At 45.5% G+C, this 19,721-nt stretch overlaps 1 protein-coding gene across 1 annotated transcript in view; it reads right to left on the bottom strand.

Annotated features, from left to right (window-relative positions):
* Positions 1-19,721, bottom strand: part of FAM134B (family with sequence similarity 134, member B) — a 196,276-nt gene that overhangs the window by 78,660 nt on the left and 97,895 nt on the right. The gene's annotated exons all lie outside the window — the stretch shown is intronic.

Raw genomic sequence — 19,721 nt, 5'->3', positions numbered from 1 at the left:
GGCGCCAGCTCCCAGATTGTCAGAGTCCCCTTTCTACCCTACAGGGGCGCAAGCTCCCAGATTGTCAGAGTCCCCTTTCTACCCTACAGGGGCGCAAGCTCCCAGATTGTCAGAGTCCCCTTTCTACCCTACAGGGGCGCAAGCTCTGCAGATTTTTGGAGTGGAGATCGGAATGGAAATGTGCATTAGGAAGAAAAGCCATTGATCATCAATGGGTGGCCCTGCTGTCTTCCCTGAAGACTAGCAACCAGTGCGAAGTGCTGGTGGTACAAAGTAAACGTGCCTGAGAGTCTGCTAAGTCCAGTGGTGTCCCCAGAGTTGGCATTAGCAGATATAATAACTCACAATGTCACTGCTCCCACGTGGCCCACTCCCCCTCCGCTCCCTCAGCTGCTCCCCTCTGTCACTGGCCAAGGTGAAGACCCTCCTCTCTGCCCAATGACATCACCCAATGATGGGTGACAAGGGTACAACCAGGTGTACAACCCTAGTGACATCACTGCCTTAGTGCCCCCCCCCACCTGCAGCACCAGAGACCCTGGGTCAATTAGGTGTCACCCCCACACCTCCCTAATGAGGCCCTGTGACGGTAGGTTGTCCCAGGCTCTTCCCTTACGGAACATTATTCTGGGGCCTAAAGTTGTGTTTCTCAAACACGTTTGTTTGAAGGCCATCAGAGATGAACCTTGAGGTGCTAGGAGAAGATGCTTGCTCTCTGAGGAAAAGTGCCCCAGTGTGTCCACCATGAGCAGATGATATCGTCACTGCACAGCACTGAGACCCAAGATGGTAAGAGCTCCCAACAGTGGGACAGGCACACTAGAGGCTTCACTTCCGCCTACTCCTCCAGCTCTCCATTGCCACTCTGCCCAAAACATCCATCCCAACCTCCCACCCTCGACATCCCATGACTTTCAGGCGGAGAGTGTAAACACAGGACAGGAATGAGCCTCCCACCCCACACAGCTGTGCCAGTTAGACAAGGAACTGCTCATCCACTGAGCCCTCTAAGGCCAGGCGCTCCACCAACCTCGGTATCGACTTCCATGCACTTCAATCCTCACCAAGTTCTCCTATTTAAACAGCATCCCCCTCTTCCTGGTGTGGTGCTGTGGGCTAATGCGCTGGACTACAAAATCTGTTTGAACTGAAGGTCAGAGGTTCAAGCTCACCAGTAGCTCCTCAGAAACACGATTGCTATAAATTGGAACTGACTCAATGGCACTTAACAACAACACAACAACAAACCATAAAAAGGAAAGACCTGGCCCAGGGTTATAGCTTTTACCATATTTACTCAACTTGTGGCACCCTGGTATTGATTCGCTGGACTGCTAAGTCGCTTTGAAATGCAGCTGGAGGTTCAAGCTCACCAGCTGATTCTCAAAAACCAAAACAGAGTTGCTATGGGTGAGAACCTACTCGAAGGCATTTATAACAACTCAACTTGTATACCGACCAAATAATCCAAGAAACTAGATGATATGAAGGAGAATGCAGCATCAGGATTGGAGGAAGCCTCATAAACAACCAGCGATCTGCAGATGGCACAACCTTGCTAGCTGGAAGTGAAGAGGACATGAAGCACTTAAGTCCCCTTAATGATGAAGATGAAAGAGCACAGCCTTCAGTATCGGATTACACCTTAACATAGAGAAAGCAAAATCCTCACATCTGCACCGATGGGCAAATATCATGGTAAGTGGGAAAAAAACTTAAATTGTCAAGGATTTTTTTCCTGGGACCCACAATCAATGTTCATGGGAGCAGCAGTCAGGAAATCAAATGCTGTCTTTAAAGTGTTAAACTGCAAAGATGTCACTTTGAGGATGAAGGGACACCTGAGCCATGACAGGGTCTTTCAATCACCTCATGCGCGTGTGAAAGCTGGACAATGACCAAAGAAAACTGAAGAATCGATGCCTTTGAACTCTGGTGCGAATGAATACGGAGTACACCATGGACTGTCAGAAGAACAGATGTGTCTATCTTGGAGGACATACAGTCACAGCGTTCCTGAGATATGAGGATGGGCATACTTCGTCTCTCGTACTTTGGACATGCTGTCAGGAGGGGCCAGTCCCTGAAGAAGGACATCAATCTTGCTAAAGTACAAGGCCAGTGAAAAAGAGGAAGACTCCCAAGGAGATGAACGGACCCATCAGCGGACTCACACGTAACAACTATGAGGATGGCGCAGGACTGGGTAGAGTTTCGTTCTGCGGTACACGGGGTCACTTTGAGTGGGAACTGACTCAATGACACCTAACAACAACAACCACAAGATGTAGAGAGGAGTTCCTAGGTGGTGCAAACCGCTGACACACTCGGCTGCTAACTGAAAGGATGGTGGTTTGACTCCACCTAGAGGTACCTTGGAAGAAAGGTCTGGCAAACGACTTCTGAAAATCAGCTAATGAAAACCCTCTGCTGTGCAATCCTACCCTGACACACCTGGGGTCATCAAAACTGGTAATGCAACGAAATGTGAGGTTTTCTAACTGGCCCAGTTAGGGTACAGAGCTGAGTTGAAACACCACAGAGTGAGCCCTAAGCCCTGTTCTCCAAGGGTCCTGGCAGAAGTTGGATGAGGGTACACATGGCTCAGCTAGCTGCTAGCTCTTAACATCTGCAGCATCTACAAATGTGTGCAACACATAGGGGAAGGTGGGTGGATCGCGTGTGGTGCGTGATGTCTGCAAATACGGCCACAATAAAGTGAAGGTTTTCATCCCTACAAGGAAATGGTGGTGAGAGAATGAAGCTACGCATCCTTGGGCACAGTATTCTCTGCCCACAAAGGAGCTCAGGGTGCCCCTGCCTGGGAACTACCGTATTTTTATGCATGTAACACACACACTATACAGTTTTTTTTCAAACCGTGTAATCCCTTCACAAGTTAGTTTCCTATGCATGTCCATGTTATTTACATGGGCATGTTACATGTGAAAAGACTTGTCTTCTGTCAGTCTACACATGTGGACCACAGCCCTCGGAGCAAATATCAGACAGACAAGCCAATCTGGCTCAGGGATTCTCAGCTCTCCAGTACCTTCACAGGATCACAAGATGTTGGTGGAGAAAGGAAGTTAGGACCAGTTACTGGAGCTCCTTGGCCTGACAGATGAGGAAACTGAGGCCCAGAGAAGAGAAATGAGGTGGGCAAGGTCATAGGCTGAGCCAAAGCAGGAACCCGTAAGCGACTCAAATTTCTGGAGCTCTAGAACAAATGTCAGCTTGAGGACTAAGGTGTGCCTGACCCAGGCCATGGTGTTTTCAGTAGCTTCATATGGATGCGAAAGCTGGACAATGAATAAGGAAGATCGTAGAAGAATTGATGCCTTTGAGTTGTGGTGTTGGAGGAGAATACTGAAAGTGCCAGGGACTGCCAAAAGAACCAATAGATCTGTTTTGGAAGAAGTGCAGCCAGAGTGCTCCTTGGAGGTCAGGATGGCTAAGCTTTGTCTCTCCTACTTTGGACATATTTTCCGGAGGAAACAATCGTTGGAGAAGGATGTCATGCTGGGTAAGGTGGAGGGTCAGAGAAAAAGAGGAAGACCCCCAATGAGATGGATCAGCCAGGTGGCATCATTGATGGACTCAAGTGTGGCAGCGGTAGTGAGGTTGGCCCAGGATCGGACATTGTTTCGTTCTGCTGTGCATGGGGTCGCTATGAGTCTGTTCCGACTTGATGGCACCTGACAACAACAACAACAGAACAAATGCGGACCTTGTAGAAGACTGGAAGCCCTGACCTCTGAACTCCCTTCCACCAGCACCAACATAACCCAACAGGGAGGAACAAATGGAGGCTGGTCCTGATGTTAATGATCACACTGCCAACCTTGGGGGTGGGAGGAGAGAGTCTGCGATATGACTATCCTGGATAGCTGGGGGATCTGAGCTCTCTCCTGGCTCCCCTGGGACTCTCTTTTCCTCGTCTCATAAAAGGAAATGAAATAGATACTAATTTGTTATTTCTGCTAGGAGAATAGCAGAAACGAACTGAATGCTGATCATGTGTCAGGCACTGCATTAAAGGCTGTTCATAAAACCAAATCCCAGACCAGTTGCTGTGGAGGCCATTTCGACTCAGAGCAACAGCATGTGTTACAGAGGAGAGCTGTTCTACGGGACTCGATTGGCCACAATCTTTACTGAAGAGGATTGCCAGGTCTTTGTTCCACGGTGCCATCACGTGAGTTTAAACTGCCAACCTCTAGGTTAGTGCTCAGTCACAGAGGAAAGTAAGGAAAAGAGAGGTCTGAACTCAAGTTTGCCTTAACTCTGTCTCTTGGCCCAACGTCGTTATCTACTGAGGAGCCACAGACTTCAACAGCGGGGCCTAATGTGGACAAGACAAGGAGAAAGGACACTCATTCTAAGGAAAGCTGAGGATTGGCTAAGACTCTGATACAGACTCCCTTCGCTTTCCAAGATAATGTAGATAAAACAATAAACCCAAACCCACTGTAATGGTTACTGTTGTGGTTAAGTGCTGCGGAGTTGGTTCCAAGCCATCGCCACCCTTTACAGGGTTTCCAAGGAGTGGTTGGTGAGTGTGAACCGCTGACCTTGTATTCAACCTTTGGGATGAGTGGTTACCCTACAATGCCACACCGGGACTCCATGCAAACCAAGGCAACTCCATGAGTTATAGAACTGAATACTCCATGAGGTTTTCTTGGCTGTGATCTTTATGGGAGTAGACAGGCAGACCTGTCTTCTGTGGAACCACTGGGAGGGCTTAAACTATTAACCCTTAAGTGAGCACAGGGTTTAGAGGTGACTGAATTCATCCCTTCAGACACACAGCTTCCCACATTTCTGAGACGCCTCAAAGGGCCAACGCAGAGCTGATTTCCAAATGCCCCGGGGCACCCAAAAGGGGGACACTGAGGAAAGAAGGAGGTTTTGAGTTCATGATCTGTTGAAATGAGTCCGGAGGAAATAAACAAGTTATTTTGCTCCCACACGCACGTGCTCTGACCCGGAGCCAGCAGGGAGAGTCCTCAGAATTCAGTGACTAATCAGGTGATGGGCCGTGAAATACACCCTGAATGTCATCAGAGTCCGGGCATTTGCACCGGGAATCCAGAAATAAGCTGTCACCAAAGAGGCGTGTGCTCTCTGGAAATAATTTCCAGGACATGTTTCATAATCCAGAGCTGGTACTCAGAGAGCCAAGAGACAAGGAAAGGTCAAAACAAAGCCCTCAACCCCACCCTGCCTATCCCAGCTCCTCCTTTAAACCATGCTTCCTGCTGTCTGCCACCTGCTGAAGCCCAGTCTCCCCCACCAGCCATCAAGAAAGCCGACTGTCCCAGACCCAGCCCTTCCCTAATGCTCACGGAGAACCGGCTTCACAGATTTGTGAGACTCTCCTTCAACAAGCTTTGAGTAGTCATTGAAAATTAACCAGCAATTACTTCACCAGACATCTTGATGTCCAATCATTACTGCTGCCACACTCTCCAGTCCTCAAACATGTCTGAATCAAATGATGTTTCAAAACAGCTTTCCTTTTTCAAGAAATGTTTGCTTGCTGTAGAAACTATGAGCAGCATTTTTAAACGGACACAGAATTCTTCCCAAAGGAAGCACACATTCAAATGATTTTCTGAAAGCAAAACTGATGAGTTCCTTGTTTCTATTTTGAGTGTTTTCTGGTTGGGAAAAAGGATTTGGCTGTTGATCAGAATGCAAACCTTTAATGGGTAAGTTTACATGAAGCTGTTCCTCTTAAGTCCTTTTTGAGGGAGACCTAGAACTCCAAAATGAACAACCTTCTCATTTCCAGCCTGTATCCCCCAATGAAAAATTATCAAAACCAAATCCACTGTTGTGGAGTTGATTCTGACTCATAGTGACCCTGTATAGGATTCCCAAAGCTGTTAATCTTTATAGCAACATAAAGCCTCATCTTTCTTCCACAGAGCAGTTGGTGGGTTTGAACTGCCCACCTTGCAGTTAGCAGTTGAGTATCCTACAGAGCCACCAGAGCTCCTAAGACCTTATTGGGGTTTTCAGCTCCTCTTTACGGTGGGAACTCTAGTCTGGTGATGCTTCTTAAGCACTTGGAAACTTGCTTCCATTTCTACTTGGATTCACAGAGAACCCATATGTATCAGAACTGTGCTCCACAGGATCATTCTTCATGAAGTTGATCATCAGAACTCTCTTCTGCAGCGTCTCTAGGTGGACTCGAAACTCCAACCATTTAGTGAGCAGCCAAGTGCTTAACCATGTGCACCACTTAGGGGGTCCTGTCAGTTCGTTAAGAGCAAATCAAGAATCCTCATGACCCTGTGATGAGCAGAGTCATTTAGAAAGTCAGTAATTTCTAAAACACACGCGAACACAGTGCACCTGTCCTAAGGAAGAGACTAGATGAAGCTGCACTCAGAACCCAGGGATGATGTATGGGATCACGTCACTCTGACATCTCCTTGCACCCATCTTCTGTGGACACAGACTGAGGCTCAGTGAGGCAAGCAATTCTACCGCAAACTCAATGAAAGGACCAGAACACACTAGGAATCAGTTGATCCTGTTCCTTTCAGGAAATTCACCCAGCACTAAAGGAAAACCCAGTCTCGGTTCATCGGTGAGTAACTTGGAAGTAACTAGAAATGATATTTAAAGAAAGGGATAACACTACACTTATTGGATTCTCCCACATGGCTGAGCATTCTCCGATGCCAGCTCACCTATCTGTCTACAGGGCAGGCAGTAATAGCTCAGTGGGACAGTTCTCACCTCCCATGTGGAAGACAGGTTGGATTCTCAGTCAATGCACAGCTTCCACCCAACTGTCAGTGGAGTCTTGTGTGTCACTCTGATGTTGAACAGGTTCTAGACTGATGTGAACTAGGAAGAAAGGTCTTCTGAAAATGAGCTAATGAAAACCTGACCGATCTCAACAATTCAATCCCATGTGGGGTTGCCAGAAGTTGGTGGCCAACTTGACCACAGCTAACAACATCTTCTCATGGACAAGTCTCTCCCAGACCTGAGCAGAGAAACCAACAAAAACAGGGGATGATGACAAGGAAGATGTCAGTGATGATGATGATGATGACAAAGATGATGTCAATGATAATGACGATGATGATGATGACAGTGATAATAATGACGATGAAGATGATGATGTCAGTGATAATGACGATGATGACGATAGTGATAATAATGACGATGAAGATGATGATGATGTCAGTGATGATGATGATGACAATAACAATAATGAAGATGATAACAAAGATGATGTCAATGATAATGACGATGATGATGATGATGTCAGTGACAATAACGATGATGATGATGATAGTGATAATAATGACGATGAAGATGATGATGATGTCAGTGACAATAACGATGATGATGATGATGTCAGTGACAATAACAATGACGATTATGACAATGACAAGGACGATGATCATGACTGAGGTCCTCCTCTCTCTAGACCACTTTCTCCAAGTCACCTGCCAGCTCCCCCTTCTGTTCCTGATGACTTTCCGGGTCCTGGTTCTTTTCATTTCATTTCAGGTTCTAAGGGATGTTCTGGTTCCAAATAATAATGTCATTTCCTTTATTCATGCTAGATAGAGAGGCTTCTGTTTCTGGTTAACCCAAAAGCTCCCTAGGAAAAGCAGGGACATCAGCTCCTTCGGACTCGTGGTTCTTCCTGCCCAGGACACCCCCTCCTGCCGGACTGTTGTATATGACAAAATGCAACAGTGGTACAAGCAGGGACCTACAACACTTTATACCTTAATGAAATGAGCTAAACACATCCCGACTTCACTCACAGAGCATAAAGTGAAAGGCTCTGCCAGTCTATGAATCAAGATCTCAAAAAGAGAACGTCAAAGGGAAAACTGTTTTAATTTTTGTTTAGACTTTTTCCACTGCACAAAGCTGGAAATTTGATAGCCTTGAGATACATATTGTTGTTGCTCGGAAGTGCCAATGAGTTGGTTCTGACACAAAGCAACCCTGCAAAGAGTTTCTGAGGAGCGGCAGGTGAGTTTGAACCGCCAACTTTGCAGTCAAACCAACATTATGATCGAGCACTTATCTTACAACATCACACCAAGACTCGTATGCAAAATTTGAAGAGACAAGTTGTGAGAAGCAGTATATTGCGCCCAATACGGATTTAGTTCCAATATGAGACATTAGAACAAATGCTGGAGAACAAGAATAAACTAAAGGACTAATTCAATATAAATTGAAGTAACAATGAGATTCCACATTTTAAATATGAATCAGTACGCGTAAGATGAAGTTGGTGGTCTACAATGATCCCTCTCCTTCCGATCATTTTGTTACGGTGTTTTAAATGTATCATGTCCATGAGCCTAACAGAATCAATGTAAATATACTAGAGACTTCGTCCCCTCACAGCACCACACACTAATGAAAACTTTCTGGTGATGTATTGCTTATAGCTATTTCTATCTGGGTGGACGGGGTCTCTTTAGGTGGGACAAATAGTGACGGTATCTCTTCCGAATCATTTTAAAGGCAAATTCACACAGCTTTGACTAAGCTTGACAGGGTACAACTCTTACAAACATGTTCTTGTTATTTCGACCACATCTCTGACATTTGAGACTCTTCTCCCTTGTTCCAGCATCAATGGAAAGACAATGGGATTGTCCTAGGACACGAGGTATCTGACGTCCAGTAGAGTCCCCCAATGTTGGAACACTGTCAGCACTGTCTCAAGCTAAGGAAGCAAGAACTGTGTGGTGCAGCTGGGAGAGTCTACAGGGTAGGAGCAGAGCAGAGCCCTTCGCTTCCTCTATCCACAGTGCACAGCTGGAAGTGCTGGGTCCCACTTAGGTCAACAGAAAATTCAAGTGAAGAAGATGAAATTCCAGCCTTCAATAACAGACATTTATAAAAGAGGAAAAACACAGACAGTACTATGGACTGAATTGTACCTCCCTCCCCAAATATGTGTTGGAACTCTAACCCCTATATTTGTGGAGGGAGTCCTGGTGGAACAGTGGCTAAGTGCTCAGTGGCTAGGTCAGTGGTTCAAACCTACCAGGTGCTCCCTGGGAGAAAGATGTGGCAGCTTGCCTCTGTAAAGATGACAGCTTTGGTAACCATATGGGGCAGTTCTTCATTGACCTGTAGGGTTGCTAGGCGTCTGTTTGACAGCATCAATCCAACAGCAGCGGGTTTGATTTTTATACCTGTGGATATAATCTTGTTCAGAAATATGGTTTCCTTGCTGTGGCAATGGAGCCATAAGCAGGTTGTTGTTGTTGTTGTTGTTAGGTGCCATCGAGTCAGTACCGACCCATAGTGACCTTATGCACAGCAGAATGAAACACTGCCCGATCCTGGCCCAACCTCATTACTGTTGCCACAGTTGAGTCCATTGATGCTGCCACTTGGCCAATCCATCTCACTGGGGGTCTTCCTCTTTTTCTCTGACCCTCCACCTTACCAAACATGGTATCTTTCTCCAGCGACTGGTCGGTCCCTCCTGACAATATGTCCCAAATATTAGAGACAAAGTTTGGCCATCCTGGCCTCCAAGTAGCACTCTGGTTGCACTTCTTCCAAATGGATCTATTGGTTCTTTTGGCAGAATAGCATGTATACTAAACCTAATCGCTTCTGAGTTTTAAAATGAAGAGATTACAGAAGGAAGCACAAAGGGGTGGGTTGGGTAGGGACCAATACCCTGTGAAGCTCACTGAGGACCCAGGTATAAATAGTTATATATGCAGTGCAGTGAATTATTTAATATGACCCTTCTAGCCAGAGAGGATACACAGTCAGGTAGACGAGGTACAAATCAGTCAGCGTACATTTTCTAAAAACCAGCCACTGGCTGCCTTAGCATCCATTCTGACACCTGGTGACCCCGTGAGGGTCAGAGTCAAACTGTGCACCATGGTGTCTTCAGTGGATGACTTTTCTAAAACAGATTACCAAGTCTTGCTTCCAAGGTACCTCTGGGTAGTCTCGAACCTCCAACTCATATATAACTAAAACTGTGGAGAACATCAATCGTTTTGATTCTCCTTTAATATCTGACAAGGCCCTGGACTGGTCCTAAGGACCCCGGTGACATAGTTGGTTAAGTATTAGATTGCTAACTGCAGGGACAGCAGTTCAAACCCACAAGCCGCAGGACAGGAGAACGATGAGGCTGTCTGCTCCCATAAAGAATTAGTCTAGGGAAACCCTAGGAAGCAGTTCTACTGTGTTCATAGGGTCAAATGAGTCGGAATCAACTGGTCAGCAGTGGGAGTGGTTTGGGTTTTGAGATTGCTGTGGTTCATAAGTGCCGTAGACTTGTTTGCGATTCATAGCAAGCCTGCATAGGGTTTCCGAGATGTGGCTGGTGAGTTTGAGTCACCAACCTTGTGGTTTAAACCAGCCTTGTGGTCCAGAGCTTGTCTTAGAGAGTCACACCAGGACTCTGTGTGTGTTTTAACCCAAATCAGTTTCAATTTAAAAATATGTTTCTTTTCCATTTAAAATTTCTCTCAATTACGGAATCTTCATTATATATTCCAATCACAGTGGCCCCTAAATTAGCATCCATTAAAAGCTCTTTTATGCAAGATGATTTCATCCCAATTTAGCCCTGGGGTGGGGGAACATGGGAGGAAGGATTTAAATGGCCAATTTATTTGCAATAAACTTACCATTTCTGACTTTGAAGACGTTGGAAATCAGTTTCCCATCCATAGCAAATGGCACCTGAGTCTTGATTCAAAATATCATCACTCATTTTAACAAAGAACTGACCACAAGACGTCACCCTCATAATAATACGCACTACAGGCAAGAGCTGGAGTCCTGGTGTGTGGCGCTGTGAGTTAATGCCCTGGACTGCAAAGTCGGTCTGCACTGCAAAGATGGTGGTTCTAGCTCACCAACTGCTCCTTGGAAACCCTATATGGGGTCGCTATGGGTCAGAACCAACTCTACGGCACTTAACAACAACCACAAAGACAAAATCTAAACATGCATTTTCAGGCAAAAGTAAAAATATGACCGACAGTCCCAAGCATGTAATAATCCAGCAGAAACAAACTTCAAGATCGCTGCTGGTGCTTTAAAGAGTGTGGCGGCTCTGAACATTCCAGTTTAAAAATACTGCCTAAGAGCTCAAGCCAAATGACCACAGGATTAGAAAGCCTCTAGGCCAGTTGTTCAGGTATTAAAACAGGCACAAGTAAGAATAGCTTTCAAAAAGAAAAAAAAAAAAAAAAAACTCACCAAAATACATACCCATCTAAGTATTAAGGCCACAGATAACCCCTGAAGATGCCCAAAAAACAACAAACAAATAGCTTTCAAAAAAAAAAAAAAAAAAAAAACTCATAAACATCACATGAAGAATGCAACATGCCCTAATGTGGGTACCGCGTCCTCTTTTACCAAATGTGTTGTCTACATAACATTGCTGGCTCTATTTGCATATCCCCTCCCCTTTAGAAAGTAAATATATATATATTACAAAAGGACCAGAAAATAGAAATGACAAGTGAAGGTCACTTTCTTGGGCTCTTTCTTTAAAAGCAACACTGTCGCTGCTGGAAGCTTCGATGCCACCTAGAATTCATCTCTCCCAGCTGGCATTCTAGCACTGCCCAGTTACCTAACACCCACCGCCTTCAGTTTTCCAGCCTCTTTGATTTCCAGATCTAGGGAGGCTGAGTAAAGCAGTCCGACCCTCCTCTAACCATAACACTGCCCGTGACACGTCCAGTCCCTCTCAGCAAGTTCTACCCAGCAACCTGGCCACCCACTTGCTGGACCAAGGGAGGCCAGCTCTGCCACCCACCTCTTCTTCACCTTTCAACATAGACACCTCTTTTCTGCTTGGAAAATAAACCAAGATAAAGCATGCTGTTGCTTTTCCCAGTGACTGTTTCATTTCTTTCTATGTACTCAGCATTAATGTACTAAAGGAGCTCTGGTAGCGTAGTGGTTACGAATCGGGCTGCAAACCTCAAGGTCAGCAGTTTGAAACTACCAGCTGTTCCGTGGGACAAAGATGAAGCTTTCTGCTCCCATAAAGATTTACAGCCTCAGAAACCCTATAACAGGGTTGCTATGAGTCGGAACCAACTCCATGGCACATAACCACCACCACCACCACCACCGTTGATGGTGTTCACTGCCATTGAGTTGACCCTGACTCACTTGACCTTGACTTATGGACAATGTCTAGCCCTGATCATTTTTATGATGGCCACTAGGTTGGGGATGTTGGTTTCAGCTACTCTGCCAATCCATCTCACCAAGGGTCTCCCATGCCCTCGCCAGCCCTTTCCTTCACCAAATATGCCATCCTCCTCCAATGATCGATGCCCCTTAATAGCATGCCCAAGGAGCCTTGGTGGTTCTGTGGGCTAGGTGCTGAGCTGCTAACTGCTTGGTCAACAGTTCAAAGCCACTGCTCCTCGGGTCATCTGCTCCTGTAGCGATTTACAGTCTCTGAAACCCTACACAGGGTTGCTCTGACTCAGGATTGACTCAGAGGCAGAAGGTTTGCTTGGTTTTTAATGAGGTGTCCATCTGAAGCAAGCAACTGGACAGTGTTCTTTTACAATCCGTAAGGTTTTCATTGGCGAATTTTGAGACTGTCAGGACTTTTGTTGGTCTCCGTCTGAAACCTGTCCGTATGCGCACAACTTCTTGCATCGGCATCACACAAACCACCACAGTCGGACAGGTTGACAGATGGAGAGGCCATGGTCCACCTCCCTCCCTGCATTCACTCAGACCTCACCTCAAACTAAGTCTCGGAATTTAGTTGTTCACTCCTTAGACTCTCTTCCTCCGCCTCCTCCTCACATCAGCCAAAAGCAGGGAAACTTACTTACAAAGGCCTAGGAAAACAGTTCTGTAAATCCAGTGGTCTTCCTCAGTGCTCTGAGAACATGGCGGATGACTCCCAATCATGGAGGCTTCATAACTCCCCTTGGTTACTCAACGCTGTTTTCTTTTTCAAATCCTCTGATTCGTGCTGGTTCAGAGGGAACCCTCTCCAAGGCCCCCTTTCATTTGATGGACTGAAGTATCTGCCCTGCGTCTCTCAAACCCTGAGCAATTTCAGAATGTAGCTCTCCCACAAAGTAAAGTCAGCCTGCATTTCTGCAGTGGATGTCCATAGACTTGAGTTAGCAAACCCACCTGTCTTCATGCTCTAGTGCTGCTATGGCAGAAATACAAGTAGATGCCTTTTACAAACAGAACTTTTTATTTTCTCAGAGTTTAAGAGGCCAGAAGTCCAAAGGCAGAGTCTGGCTTTCTCTCTGTGGGCTCCGGGATGGGTCCTTGTCTCCTGTCCACATCTGTAGGCCCAGCATTCATCGGAGATCTCTCTGTGCTTGTCTTCAATCTTCCTCTGGTCTAAGAGTTTCTCAGAGCAGGGACCCCAGGTCAAAGGCAGCGCTCTGCTCTTGGCTCTTCGTTCTTGGGGGCAGTAATTCCCTCTGGCCCCTGCTCACTTCTCTCTCCTTTTATCTCTTATCAACTAAAAGGTGACACAAGCCACACCCAAAGGAAAGTCCCCTAATAGCGGGTCTTAACAGCAATGGGGTTAAGGGTGTTGCATCCCACCCCGAGTTCAGGTCATGATAAGAGAAAGGTAGCAAATGGTTTGGGATCAGAACTACGTTGAAAACCTCGCTCTGCCGCTGATTTTGGAGTCCTGGTGTGGTGCTGTAGGATAAACACTGGACTGCAAATCTGTTTGAACCACAAGGTCCACAGTTCAAACTCACCAGCCACTCCTTGGAAACCCAATACAGGGTCGCTATGAGTCGGAATGGACTCGGCAGCACTTAACAACAACAGTAACAAATCCCACTCTGAATCTTCTTGCTGGTTTATCACATCCGATCACATCACGGCGGGTGATTACATAACTGCCACATTATAGATCACCACATAACGATCAATCAGAGATTCATGGTCCAGTCAAGTTGACACACTGGGGCAGGGCAGGCACAATTCAATCCAAGACACTGCCCTCCACAGTTTTCAAACAAAAGCTGGTGTTTTCACATCAAAATAAACACTATTATGCTACTACTGCGGCTGCTACAAATTGCCACAAACTTTGTTACCATCCCACTGTTCTGGACTTCAGATGTCAAAAAGAGGTCCACAGGGCTGCATTCCAGAGGGAGGTTCCAGGGGAGAAATCTATTTCCCTGCTTTTTCCAGCTTCTAAAAGCCGCCTGCATTCCTTGACTCAGTACCCTCCCTCCTTCCATTCTCAAAGCCAGGTGCTTAACATCTCTTGACCTCCCAATCTCCCACTTAAAAGAACCCTCAGGGTTACCTTGAAGTTCCTGGATGTAACACATGGTTAACGCACTTGGCTGTTAGCCAAAAGGTTGGAGGTTCAAGGCCACCAAGAAGCATCTCAGAAGACAACCTGGAGCTGTACTTCTGAATTTATCAGCCACGGGATGCCTGAGGGATCTCAGTTCACTCCCATCCACGTGGGGAAAGCCATGGGTAGGAAGTGGCTCAGTGACCAATGGAATTGGTCCTGGTTCTGATGGGCCCATCTGGACAATCAGAATCATCTGTCCATCTCAGAAGCCTTAGGAGAGTCACAGCTTCAAAATACTCTTCGTCATGTAAAGGAACACGTTCACAGATGCTGGCGATTAGGATGAAGGCATTTGGGAGGCGGGGAGGGGCAACAGTAAACACCCCAAGGTCCTGAAGATATACTTAAGCAGTCATTTTGTTTGTAAGCTTTTCTAGCCAGACAGGAACCTCAGTGTTTAGCAGGTAAATTGTCTATTCCTTCCCAGAACCCGGCTCCAAAAAGTCCTATCATTTGCAAATTCAGTGGTTTTTCTGGGATTCATAACTCAAGGTTACTTAGAGCTTTGTGGGGAGGGTAAGAACCCTTAAAACCCACTCCAATGGAGAAAGATAAGACTTCCTACTCACCCCAGTAAAGATTTACAGCCTTGGAAACCCTATGTATGGTGGCTTTGAGTCAGAATCCATTTTTGGTGGGTGGGGTGGCAGCGGTGGGTGGGGAGGGCCCACTCATTTCTAGCCACCCCAGTGTGTGTGGATTCCAAGTCCCATGGACTCCCTAGGGCTTTTAATGGCTGTACTTTCCAGAACAGACCTCCAGGCCTGGCTTTCAAGGTGCTTCTGGTTGGAAGAAAAGCTTTCCACTAGCAGCTTAGCTCTAAATCCTCTTCAGGAGAGGAACGAATAGGAAGTGAGGGAGGAGGGAAGGAAGACTTTGGAGAACACAACATAAACATCAGTCAAGAGATGTTATAAAAGACTGTGGACAGAGGCCTGGGAAATCATGAGCCTGTATCTAAACTGAGAGGTGCTGTCATGGATCTGAGCCACCTGTAGCCCTGGGGATTAGTCACTGGACCACAAACCACAAAGCAGACAGTTCAAAACCATCAGCTTCTCCTTGGGAGTAAGAGGAGGCTGTCTGCTCCCATTAAGGGTTTCAGAGGCTGTAAATCTTTACGGGAGCAGATAGCCTCATCTTTCTACCAAGGAGCGGCTGGTGGGTTTGAACTGCTGACCTTGTGGTTAGCAGTCCAGTGTTTACCCTACAGCACCACTAGAGGTACTTCAAAATATACAGGGGCTACATAAATAGACTCAAAAATACCAATGATGGTACAAGTTTGGGCACCATTTCATCATGTTGTGCATAAGGGTCATATGAAACAAAAGTAACTCAAGAGAAGCTTTTAAGAGCTACATTAAAATGTGTTGTCTCCGTGCACTTATGAGAGTCAGTCAAAAACTAGTGCTACTCAATTCCAATCCACACACACACAGGTTTACTACAAGAAAAATGTGTTTAAACACTTCTCTGCACTCAGTGGCCATCTGCAGACAAGTTCTCTCAGTAATGCACTGATTTTAGTCTTGCGAGAGTGCCTTCCAAAATCAGGGTCCAATCAAAACTGTGGCTTCTGAAGGGATCTACCGGGCCAATTCAACACAGAGAGGTTAATTCAGAAGGTTATAATGATTGTTTTTGAGGACTCCAAAGAGGTCATCTTGATATATTTTCTTAAAGGGCACACACAGTATGATCACTGGAGCTTTTAAGAAAGAAATTTAAAGAAAACTGGCAACTGCATTGGTGAGAAAAAAGGCCAGGAAAGTTGCATCTAAGAATATTTTTTCATGCATAACAACACACCTGCTCATTCTTCAAGGGTAACCAGGGTTGTCTTATAAGAATTTAGCTGGAAAAGCTCACCCTAACCACCTTACAATCCTGATCTCTCACTCCTTCGGATTTCTTTTTGCTTCTAAATCTCAAATAACATTGAAAAGGAACACAACTTGAGTCCGGGAATGTCTAAACTGCTTTTTGATGTGGTCTCAATCAAAGAGCACAGAATTCATCAGAGATGGAACCACAGCTTTCACAGTGTACCAATCAAGATGGAGAATACTTCAAGAAACAAATGCACGGATCCAGACGCAGATAAATGGAGCGGTCCTAACATTTTTACCCTCATGTTGGAACCTCGTGCAATGTGTTGGAACCTCCCTCATGCAATGTGTTGGTACTCTTAACGCTTTGGAACCATTTGTTTACTTTTCATCAGTTACAGCAACACTATAGGATAGTCTCCAACAATCGCCAAGTTATTTATTCTTAGCTTCTTCATGGTACTGTGGTCACATCTCTCCCACACCCTCTAGTGGCAGTCAGCACTACAGCAACAACAAAGCACTGCCTTCTGATACACTCAGAAACTCAGATACAATGGATTTTGTTGTTGTTGGTAAGTGTCGAATCGGTTCCAACCCATAGCGACCTTGTATAGGGTTGCCAAGGAGCAGCTGGTGAGCTTGAACCTCCAACCTTGCAGTTTAAACCAAGCTTGAGGTCAAGTGTTTATCCCATAGTGCCACACCAGAACTCCTAGTTACACAATGGACTTGTTGTTGTTGCTAAGTGCTGTTGAGTCCGTTCTGACCCACAGCAACCCTTCATAGGGTTTCCAAGGAGCAGCTGATGAAATTGAACTGCTGACCTTGTAGTTCAAATCCACTTTGCAGTCCAGTGCATTAACCCACAGCGTCACACCAGGACTCCTTGAAAGTCCTATGGGGGTCTTTGTTGTTGTTGTTACATGCTGTTGAGTTGGTACCAACTCATAGAGACCCTATGCACAACAGAATGAAACACTGCCTGGTCCTGGGCCAACCTCACAATTGTTGCCACGCCTGAGCGTGTTAATGCTGCCACTTGGCCAATCCATCTCGCTGGGGTCTTCCTCTTTTTTCTCGGACCCTCAACTGCTCTATATGCTCACCATGAGGTAGAATCGAATTGACAGCTGTGGTTTTAGTTGTTTGTTTGTTTTTTATTACGTTCCCTGGATGGTTCCTGGTGGAACAATGGTTAAGCATTCCGCTGGTAATCAAGGTTGCTGATTCAAACCTTCCTATTTCTGCAGCAGAAATACCCAGCAATCTCCTCACATATAGATGACAGCCTAGAAAAGCCTACGGGGCAGTCCTATTGTGTTGCATGGGGTTTTTTTGAGTTGAAAACCGACTAGATAGTACCCAACACCAACAATAAGATTTGATGCTTGGTCCTTGGTGTTCTAACACGCTGTGACTTGGTGAAAATGAGTGAATGCTACTAGTCAGAGAAATATGCCACCGGGGACATGTCTGACAATTACCACCCATGGTCAGTGAAGCAGTAAGCTATGAAATGTACTTCCTGCTTCCTTTTACCTTCGGTGCCTCGGGAAATACAGCAATGGCTACAGCAAAGACCAATCACCATGCTGGGTAGAGGAGCGGAGAAAGTGAGAGGGACCCTCCATGCCGTGGGCTGGCACAATGGACAGAGCAATGACCCTGGAAATGGAGCAGGACCAGGTAACATTTGTTCTGCTTTATACATAAGAGCTCCACGGTCAGAACCAATTCAAAGGCTGGTCAGGGTGAGCCCCATGAAGACCCAGGTCAGTTTCAGAGACTGCCTTTTTCTGAGACTCACATTCTAGACTTTCGTTTCCTTCCTTCCTTTAGTTGGGAGGCTCCTCAGGACAAAAGCTACCCTTCATGGTCAGCAGGAGGCATTTTTACAAACTCATAACTACATCTTTCTGTAGGTCCACCGTGGACAGTGAAGAGACAGGAAGGAACCTTCTTCACAGCACTTTTCATACACAAAAAAAGCTTTTGAAAAACTGCTTCTACTCCCAGCTCCCACATTTGCCTTCAACTGACGTAATTTTCAAAATGCATCTTTAAATAATGAGCACATCAGATGGGAATCAGGCACTTCCAGAAACGTTCAGACCCCACCTCAGTAGTCCTGACAAAGGGCCTGCTTTCAAAGTGGGAGGTTGATGAATGGATGCATTCTTCCATTTGAGAGAGGAAAAAGCATGCTTTGCCCCTCTGTTGTGTAATACATGACTACAGAACCGTGCTCACTTATGAATGAAAGGCTTCTTTGGCCTTTTAGGGTGGCAGCGGACACATTTTTAAAGTGGCACTTAGCTCTCAGGCTGACCCCAAAATCTTCAACTAAACATTCATCTACAGTTTAAATTTCATAATTTAAACACATGTTTTTTTCCTGAAGGGGGAAAAAATTATTTTCATTCAATCCGATCAAATATACCCTTCACAACAAGATTTTGTTTTAAAACTCATGGAAATATGGTCCGCATCTATTGTTCTGACTGAAAGAAAACCCAACAAAATACAGATTTCAAATATTATGCCTTATAGAAACACACAAGTCTTACTTCGACAGAGGACAAAGGCACAGCATTCAAGGTTCAGGTGCCTTCAAAAATAGATGGCACTGCAGGAGAAGCACTGGGACTTCTACCCTCCAGGTCAGCAGTTCAAAACCACCAGTCACTCGTCAGAATCCTACACAGGGTCGGTATGAGTTGGAACTGGCATACAACAGCAAAAACAACAGTCTAGTTGTTTCAGTGCTTGACACCAGATTAGCAAGCCCAACATGGAAAGAGATGAAATCTTTTTTCAAAAGTTACCAGAACACTGAAAACCACACAAACAAAAGTAGACAAAATAGAGGAGTGGGACATACTGAAAATTAAAAACTTATGTGCATCAAAAGACTTCACCAAAAGAGTAAAAAGGGAACCCACAGAATGGGAAAATATCTTTTGCAATGACATCTCAGACAAGGGACTCATTTCTAAAATACATAAGAAATTACAACACCTCTACAAGAAAAAGACAAATAACCCAATTAAAAAGTGCGCACAGGACACGAACAGACACTTCACCAAGGAAGAGATCTGGGCAGCCAACAAACATATGAAGAAATGTTCGCGATCACTAGCCATTAGAGAGATGCAGATCAAAACACCAATGAGATATCATCTCACACCAACAATAACAGCAAACATGAAAAATGTAGAGGACAATAAATGCTGGCTGGGATGTGGAGAGACTGGGATACTCCTGCATTGTTGGTGGGACTGCAAAATGGTCCAACCTCTCTGGGAAGCAATATAGCGTTTCCTCAGAAGGTTGAAAATAGAAATACCTTATGATCCAGCAATTCCTCTACTTGGTATTTACCCACAAGAAAAAAGAGCCACAATCCGAGAAGATATATGCACACCAATGTTCATAGCAGCACTATTTACAATAGTAAAAAGATGGAGGCAGCCAAAGTGCCCATCAACTGAAGAATG

The sequence above is a fragment of the Chrysochloris asiatica genome, unplaced genomic scaffold, assembly GCF_000296735.1.
Source record: "Chrysochloris asiatica unplaced genomic scaffold, ChrAsi1.0 scaffold00278, whole genome shotgun sequence".
Classification (NCBI taxonomy): Eukaryota; Metazoa; Chordata; class Mammalia; order Afrosoricida; family Chrysochloridae; genus Chrysochloris; species Chrysochloris asiatica.
This window is presented reverse-complemented; position numbering and strand designations above follow the sequence as displayed.